This window comes from Culex quinquefasciatus, chromosome 3, assembly GCF_015732765.1.
Source record: "Culex quinquefasciatus strain JHB chromosome 3, VPISU_Cqui_1.0_pri_paternal, whole genome shotgun sequence".
Classification (NCBI taxonomy): Eukaryota; Metazoa; Arthropoda; class Insecta; order Diptera; family Culicidae; genus Culex; species Culex quinquefasciatus.
Window position 1 is genome coordinate 94,013,940 of NC_051863.1, and position 9,806 is coordinate 94,023,745.

Consider the following 9,806-nt stretch of genomic DNA (forward strand, 5'->3'; position numbering starts at 1 on the left):
AGTTTTTTTAAAGGTCCAATAAGCTATTGTCTTTCATATGTTTATAAGACCTTACAAAAAAAACTGTGTGATCAAGATTGAAGTTGTTTTTTTGCAAACAGTGACATAATCAAGCAAAACATTGTAATAGGGCCGAAACCGAAGTGTAAACAAAGAGTCTATCCAGCACGTTCCCAATGTAAACAACAACTGACGTGAGCAGGATAGACTCTTTGTTTACACTTCGGCATCGGCCCTATTACAATGTTTTGCTTGAACTTTTCGGCACCCTCCGTAAACGTCGTACACAGCAAAGTGCAATTTTCAGTTACAGTGTAGAGCTCGAACGGGGTAAAAATTGAATGGTTTTGCATCGAATTTCATTGCAAACGAAACAACTAGAGACCCTAATTAAGACTTAATTATAGACCTCTCGAAACAAACGGTATGAACACGGAACCGTTTGAAACGGAATTCGGAAACGGAAGACTTGGGTGTTGCCTACCATGATAAAAAATCTGTACAGCGTAGTAAAAACTCTGTATTAGTGTCAGTGTCAGTCTCCTGAGCCGACCCTGGTTGTAATTTGTGGTCTGTCAAAAAAAATTGCTATCGACTGTTTTCATTTTGAAGAGTTTTTCACTAATATTCGTTGAATTGGTTTTCGATCATTTTAACAGGTAATTCTTGAAAAACTATACTGTTTTAGCTGTTTTAACTAGAAATAAGTGATTTTTTTAGATTTTCAGAGCTGAGAAATGAAGTTTTGTCGCGCGTGATGAACGGGATCGTCTGATAATACCCTGGAAGACACAACCGAATGGCCGTAGCAGATGCTCAACGGAAAAGCTGTGCCCAGCCGGTGGCCTCGCCGGCGTGGCGCTGCGAAGTGGTCAAACTAAAGAGATGGTGCAAGGATTGAGGAGGTAAACCGGCACGACTGAGGGATAGTGCGACACCTCCGCGCGTGACAAGGCCTCCAACAACCCGTTGTCGCACCAGCTTGAGGAACGACGCTTTCACCGGCGCTCCAATCGTACGGTTGTCCCTCACTCGGTGACGGTAAGATCGCGTAAGCTCAGTGCAAAGAGCTGCATTACCAAAACAAGCTGCAGAAAGTGCACCTCTTCAAGAGGAAGCAACTCCAGTACCGGATCGAAAGCGGTAGCATAAAATGGCTACAATGCGGTAGGAATTCAAAAATCAAATTAGTGAACTCCATACTCACGGTGGCACACTCCTTGCAGGCACAACTCCAGCTTCCAGAACCCGAGCAGACGGAAATAACTTTGGAAGGTCAATTTTTGATATTGTGAGAAGATCAAAATCCGTTATTGGGATGATCGGATTAGTTGTTAAAATAACAAATTTCCATAACAAAGATTTGTTCGAAAAATAACTTAAATTGTTATTGCTCTGTTATTGCAATAACATACTAATAACATAGAATCCAGAACAATAGAATAACAAGGTTAGTTATTCTGAGCGGTGGATGGGGAGCACCCAAATAACAAAAACTGTTATATTTATGGATTGATTGCATAACAAAAAGTGTTATTATTTTTTCACATGGAAAGTTCAGGCGTGATCAGACAAATCTCGTCACAAAAAATGCTACCGGGGACGACTGGGATAGAACAAAGGCCAACTGGGGTGAGAGGGCACCACGTTCAACGTTACACCACTGGACCCGGCAAAGCATAAACAAGTTTTCAACGTCTTATTTTTTATGTATAGGTCAATTGATCATAATTACAGAATATTCAAATTGCTTGGTTTAATTTGTTAAAATTTATCGAATTTTGAAAAGCATCTCCATTAATCTACATTAAGCATAACATTCTAGGAGTCCAATTGATTGGAAGAATAAAAGTGATATGTTCACTTTGACATATTTTCTAAACATACCTTACACTGCCGTTCCTGCTTACTGTTTTTGTATGGAAATGATCTAAAAAGTAAAAAATAATTGTTAATTTGTAAGCATTTTTTTAATTATTGAATTAAGTTTAACCTTCAGATGAATAAATTCAGATGTATCTCCAACGTTGTACATTGGTCGGTGATTTTGTACTGCGAAATGAGAAAAAGAAACACAAAGTATCAATTCAATCAGAAAATTATGGGTTTAGTGATTTGACTTGTTTACTTTGTAGCTTTGCTAAAATTTAGAAAAATGCATATTTTCCTATTTCAAATTTGGCTACGTTTTTGGATATATTTATAGTCAGCATAAAAATGCAGTAATTTTTACTACAACAAAAAGCAAATTTAATAGCGAACTGCTCAGAATAACCTCCAGATTAGAGAATAAAAACGATAGAAAATCTTGGCAGCAGAGAGTTAAACTCGTAGTAAATTTCCACTAGGACGTAACCTTGACTGTAAAGAGCTGCCTAGCCTATTCTTAAACGGTCACTCGAGCAAGTGGGATTTTTTTCAAACTTAACATAACCAAACCTTTCGCCACCCTCAGCTAACGTCAAATCAGTACAAATTGCTGCCGAATCTTTTTTCCTATCTCTCCCTGAAAAGATCCGGTAGCAATTTTGTATGGTTTGACGTTCGCTGAGGGTGCCAAAAAAGGTAGACAAGTCACTTCGTGTATCAACCAATAGACTGTTTGTTTACATTCAAAAATAAAAAATAAAGGGATTAAAAACATCATACTTATCTGACTGAAAATAGCAAATTCTTAACCGGGTTTCAACCTAACAACGCCAATTTGGGATCCGCAACAAGCGCCGCTTACGTCAAAAAGTAGAAAATAGTCCCCACCGAACATTTTTGTTTCCAGCTGGCACGGAGTTCCGAAATCTTCAGATGATGCTGGCCAGGTGCGTTACGCAGCTTCGCAACTGCACTCCGGATTACTGGATCCCGGTGCTGTGAATAAAGGAAATTTAAGTGTTGATTATACGGATAGATCGATCGGCACCACGTTCATTAAAAGCAAGAGGAGACTGAGTACTTAGATGGAGATTGGACAAAATTTATTTAATAAACATGAAATTACCTGCTGGCTGCGTCACTCTTCCTCCGCGAAACGAACCTGTCATCAGCAAAACAGCTGTCGACGCCAAAACTTCTAGCTGCGTCGCGATTTTCAACTCGCAAAAACACATTCAATTCGCGAAAACTCTAACCAAAACAAAACACACGGTTTGTTTTTCCGACGCTCAGTTTTTTTCTCCGTCAACTAAAATCACCTTCGCGGCGCAGTGATGCTCCGATCGAAACGGAATCTTCCTCGGAATTCCCCGTAAGCAGACTCGGAATCACGAAGGCAAACGCGGATCACCAAAAACAAAAAGTTTTCTTCTTATTTCCAGCAACTTCACGCACAAAAACACGAAAGCACTCGCGACTACCACCCACCGCAACTGATCGCAACGAAACAAACAATCAAAACAAAAGCGCAAACTTAGCGCCTGCTGCGACGGCTGCGACCTCGGCTGCGACCGACCGACCGCTCAATGTTTTGACAGGAGAGGGAGCGTCCACAAATGACGCATGCGCTTTTAGTTTATACAAAAAATTAAGATTTAATGTTTTAAATTCAATATCGTTTAATTTGTTCAACTCTTTACCCTGATAAAAAGGTTAGTTAAACTTATCGTAGCCAAATAAAATTATAATTACAACTAAATCTCGCGCATTCCAATACACGTTTAAAGAATGTGTTTATAAGATGATGATCCCAATGTTTACATTGTGAATCGGAAGTTATCAAAACCGCAGAATAAGTTCTCTACACGGTTACTGAAAATCGCACTTTTGGGAGTTCAGAAATCGCACTTTTGACAGTTCGCTTAAACGAACTCAAAAAAGTGTGATTTCGCGAACTCGAAAAATGGTAAAAATCGCCAAAAAACGAGTTCAGTTATGCGAACTCCCAAAAGTGCGATTTTGGACTTAGCGAAATTTTTGCAAACTTTTGAAACCTTTCATCATTTCATTTTGACATTTCTGTTAAGTTTGCTGGTAGAGATAGATCGCGGAATGGAACAGGTAAGTGAATTCCGTTCGAAAGTGGATTGTTTCGTCGGCAGAGGTGGCCAAGTGCAGTCGGTTCCCCGGATGACTGGTTTAGATTCCGGATTACAGATTCCTTCAAAGAATCCATCCCCTGGAAGACGGATTTGTTGACAGTGTTTTGTAAGAGAAATCCGTCCACCGGTGGACGGAATTCCTGCCAAAGTAGGCAAGAGGAACTGGTCCACTGGTGGATGGATTTCTGGGCAATGTTTTGCAGGAGAAATTCGTCCACCGCTGGACGGAATTCTGGCCAAAGTTGGCAAGAGGAACTGATCCATCGGTGGACGGAATTCCTGCCAAAGTTGGCAAGAGGAACTGGTCCACCGGTGAACGGATTTCTGGGCAATTTTTTGCAGGAGAAATTCGTCCACCGGTGGACGGAATTCCGGCCAAAGTTAGCAAGAGGAATTGGTTCACCGGTGGACGGATTTCTGGGCTATGTTTGTAGAAGGAATCCGTCCACCGGTGGACCGAATTCCGGCCAAAGTTGGCAAGAGGAACTGGTCCACCGGTGGACGGATGTCTGGGCAATGTTTTGCAGGAGAAATTCGTCCACCGGTGGACGGAATTCCGGCCAAAGTTGGCAATAGGAACTGGTCCACCGGTGGACGGATTTCTGGGCAATGTTTTGCAGGAGAAATTCGTCCACCGGTGGACGGAATTTCGGCCAAAGTTGGCAAGAGGAACTGATCCATCGGTGGACGGAACTCCGGCCAAAGTTGGCAAGAGGAACTGGTCCACCGGTGGACGGATTTCTGGGCTATGTTTGTAGAAGGAATCCGTCCACCGGTGGACGGAATTTCGGCCAAAGTTGGCAAGAGGAACTGATCCATCGGTGGACGGAATTCCGGCCAAAGTTGGCAAGAGGAACTGGTCCACCGGTGGACGGATTTCTGGGCAATGTTTTGCAGGAGGAATCCGTCCACCGGTGGACGGATTGACTGCCTTAATTGGCAAGACGAACTGGTCCACCGATGTACGGGTTCCTAACGCAAAACATTGCCCAAACCCAAAATAATGAACTGAAGTATTTTAGGCACGGATTGGCCTTCCTCGAACCGGAATTCCGCACCCAGGGTGTGCGAAAAAATTGGACGAATCATTCCATACTTCCGTACTGTATTTATCACCAACTGCAACTGATCTTACCGTAACCAAGATGCGCGATCGGTCCAGTACGCACTTCGGACGTGGAGTTGACCACCATAAGGGTTACGATAGAATTTAGTCTTCGCTAAACCTATCTGAAATTAACTTTCTACTATTTTACATCATCTCTAGAGATCCGGCGGAACCTTTGCCACTGAAGGACGAGCTGCTGTTGGCGGACGATCCACTGTCAACTTGATAATACTGGAGCTGCAGATGCTAGGCGAAGAAGGACTTCCGGAATATGTGCTTACCCGGTCGACGAAGTACTGTCCAAGGCCAACAAGCTGTGCACGGGATTCGTCGGCAACGACTGCTCAGCGCCAAACAGGACAAAAATAAACACCGTAAGAAAACATCTGCAAGCTCTTCGACACGACGTCCTTTCGTATTATTTTTATCACCATTTGCGATGGACCCCCGTTCCTACCAAGTACGCGTTCTGGACTCGACCACCCTCAAACTGGTAAAACTTATTCTTGATTAAGCTTATCTGTAATTAATCTTCGTTTTTTAGGCCAACTTGGACATTCCCGGAATCCCGGAAAAAAACATCTGGACGCTATCGACTGACGGGAATCCTCGATCCGGATCATCTGCTAGACGCGATCACGGAAAAGATGGCCTCGACGCATTGTCTTACCGTGGAGCGCTGTGGCCAGAGAAGAACGTCGCGTGCAACAAGTTCAACTCGAAGATCATCCAGGGTGAGGTCAGATCTGAAGCTGGTGGGAAGTCAGATGAGTGCGCACCGGTTCCACAAGGTCGTGTGGAGTCCGCTGGATTTTGGTACGGCCGCGAACCCGAACGGGGTCATCGTCGGTGGTTGCGAAGCTGGCATCATCCAGGTTTACAGCGCTTGAAGCTGTTGGCCGGGGAGAACGCGCTGATGGCTCGCGAGCGTCGAAGTCGGAAATCTTCATCTGGGATCTGAACATCACGGTGGCGCCGATGAGCTCAGGAACGAAGGCGCAACCGTGTGAGGATGTTCAGGGTCTCGCATGGAACCGACGGGTCCAGCATATCCTGGCCTCCATCTCCAGCTCGTGTTGTGTCATCTGGGAAAACCCATCATCAAACTGACCGATACCCAATCGCGGATCCGTTGGCGCGCGCCGTCCAGTGGCACCCGGAAGTGGCCACCCAGTTGTGAGTAGCCCCCTCCGTTCAACCGTGGGATCTCCGCTACGCGACTGCCCCCACCAAAACCTTCCACATCCACCAGTGAGGTGTCCTCGGTCTGACCTGGTGCCTGAAGGATTTCGACCTGGTCGCTTCCTGCGGCAAAGACAACAAAATCCACTGCTGGAACCAAAACTCCGAAGAGCAAAACGGGGAAATCCTCTCCGAGCTCGCGACCACCAACCAGTGGAACTTTGACGTAGCCTGGTGTCCGCGCAACCCGGCGCTCATCGCCGGTTCCAGCTTTGACGGCAACGTAACCGTTTATTTGATCAACGGGGGAGCGCACGCCCAGGTGCAGTCGGTGAACAAAATAGCCGATTCGTTCCCCGGAGTGGACAGCATCGAGCACGAGCCGGTTCACCCGTTCGCAGGACAGCCGCAGCTCACCTGCAACGATCTGAAGCGACCGGCGGGAGCGTGCTTTGGGGTGAGTCGCCATCATAAACTTTCACAAAACAAAACCTATCATTTTCAACCCTCACAGTTCGACGGCAAGCTGGACACGTCCAACGGAACGAGCCGCACCGTCATCGTGAACCAGGTCGTAACAGATCGCGAGCTGATCGAACGCTCGAACCGTCTCGAGCAAGTGCTGGCCGAGGGCACTCGCTCCGACGCCTGCGTAAGAAGGAACTTGAAGGATTGCTGGGAGACTTCTCGGCTTGACTGCGCGATCTACTGCGATGCCGGGGACATTTGAAGCGACCTAAATTTTCTCGAAGCACCATTTAATGAAAAAAAAAGGTTATTGTTTTTATTGTTGTACTATTTTATACATTAATAAATGACTATACCGTTTTGATTTTATTTTAGTTTATAATTAAAATTATTTCAATTCCAATCCCTCAAGAAAAACCAGAAAGCGCCCGAAAATAGGCAACATCCGAACAGATTTGATCCAGTGAAATATTTCCCCACGCTCGAACTCGGCAAATCATAAAAACCATGATTTTGCCAGTTCGACCCACTTTACCAAAAAAAGTGTTATCCGAGTTGAACTCGATAAATCATGATAATTACCATTTTTTTGGTTTTATTTGGTAAGCGTGTAGTTTTGCTCGTTATTTGCATAATATGTTTGTTTATCATAATAATTATTTATGCTAGAATGTTAGGTACGTCATTTGCGACAGAACCTACTGGTCGATTTATGAATCGATTAAATAGATCAGTGCAATATCGCATGCAAGTAAAGTGCATTGTAAGTTGCATGCCACCAAGGTGGCGTTCTTTTATTACGTGACGCGGGCACAGGAACAAAGTTTGGTCACCAAACAATAATAACAACAAAGGACGGACAGTCGGCAACAGCGGTGCAAGTTTTCGGTCGTTGTTATTCATGCTCAAGTTTAATGAAATCGAAACGATGGAATAATGCTGCAACGGGGACGGAAAGAGCGGAACTTTTTGTGCAGGAGCTGCGCTTGCTGCCGAGCCACTTGACGATGGTGCGCCCTGCAGGAGATGATCAGGTACCGTGAGCAGCCAGCACCGCACCAAGTAGTCAAACACGACCAGAAGATTGTTAAAAATTGCCCTTTTTGAAGATGGTGCTGCCGTACCTGGTCCCGGAAAGAGGAAAATAGTGCTAGAAGGAGCGTGTACGGTTGGTGCCAGTTTTGGACTTCACGAGCCTCCTTCACTAGAGATTTAAAAAATCGTGCAGCAGGTGAGTTTCAACAATGTTTAATGAAGATTTTATTTAATTTTTAACCATAATTTGTTTTTACAGATATTTTACAGGTTAAACGCTGAACTTTTGAGCGTAACTGGACCGGCCAAGTCATTCTGCTTATTTGTAACGAACCTACGCTGGCAGTTCCGGATTAAGTTTGGTATTGAACGAATCGTTCTGTATCGGACTGTGCAACCAGGAGTAGGCGCAAGAGCTGGCGCTTAACGAACATTGCCGAGTGACGGATTAAGCGCACCACAAATTTGCTTTTCGTTCGGGATCAGTCAATTCCGCATTCCGCGCCAACCTTACAATTTTAGTCGTGCAAGCTCGGGCTGTCCACGGCACTCTCGATCGTCGGCTTTAACCCAGTGACCAACGCACGAGACTCCAGCACGGCCACTGAACACGTAGGCGACGTTTGGTTCGGTAGGTGTTATTCCTCCACGTGATGCTCCAGAAATGTTCATGACAAAATACCGCTTTGATTCCAAGGTGGCGTTGATGTGGGCCTAAGGGCCTAAGTTAACAGTGCCTGTTTCGGAAGTGGGACAGCGTTTCTCGCGTGACCCGCTTTACTTTCCATAAGTCACCGCCGACAATAGCAACTGCGAGGGCTCGTTGGCAAATACTACCCGTACCGGCAGTAACCACCGCTTCCTTTTTGCTAGTAAAAGGACGATCTTTGCTTGACGAAAGTCATCTAGCGTCATCACGAAGTAATCGTCGTAAAAATGGCGACCGGCCCAGCGGCCTTCGTCAATCACTTCCGTTCCGCTTGCTGCAGCTGATTATTCAGAAGTTTAGGACTCAATAAAGCTGGAACATTTATTAATGTGAAATATGTAAAGTGAAACCTGAAATGTGTAATAAATGTCATAAAATTTAACCATTTACTATTTTAAAGCTGAACAAACAGCTTTGGGCATAAGACAATTAACTTCTTCGAATGAAATCTTAAACGATTTTTTTTCAGCCTAAAAAATCTAAAAAACATAGAGAATACATTTTTTTTATTTAAACAACATTAACAAAAATAAAACAGATTTTGATAAATGCTCATTGTTTTTATGCCATTTAACAGTTACAATAAACAAAAAGTGATATTTTTCTGTTGTCTCCTGCTCGGGTCGGGTATGAAAAACATAACTTAAACTGTTATTATCGTCTTATTCCTCATTTTCAATGGAATAGCAAACCAATAACAGTTCCTGTTATTATACTATCCCGGGCAGACGGTAATAACAAAATTCATGTCATTTCAATAACAGATTTTGTTAAAATATCAAAAACTGTTATTGAATATTCTTGCAAATAAATTTTGGAAGAAAAAATAATAACAGTTTCTGTTATTTTAACAAACAATGTTATCGGGATGATATTCAATTGGAAATCCCGGGCGGAAAGTGAGTTGGTGGATATAACTTCGAACTATCTTGGCTTGTTTATTCGCATCTTGCTGTAAACTCCTCGAGTTATGACGACTTTTGAAACCGACTGCGTATCATGGAAAGTATATTTCATGATCATACTGCATTATCTACAGTTGATATTGAGGTGTTAGTGGTAGTTTTTTTGGACTTAGCAAAAATTTCGAAAATTTTATTTTTCCAAAATTCTACCATCATCATCATGAAATGATTATTTTGACTTTATTTCAAATTTATGCTGGACTTAGAAAAATTAGCAGTCACTGACATAATTTTCAATTTCCGACACTTAGAATAATTTTCATGAGCTGAACCTCCTGTGGCCGAATGGTTACGGGTTTCGCCTCATA

General features: G+C 43.6%; 1 long non-coding RNA gene across 1 annotated transcript; it reads left to right on the plus strand.

Moving 5' to 3' along the window:
- Positions 1-7,433: 7,433 nt before the first annotated feature.
- On the plus strand, positions 7,434-8,877 carry LOC119770212. Its single transcript, XR_005278717.1, has 3 exons — positions 7,434-7,823; positions 7,899-8,020; positions 8,084-8,877. It is a non-coding gene; the product is annotated as an uncharacterized LOC119770212 (long non-coding RNA).
- Positions 8,878-9,806: the final 929 nt, after the last annotated feature.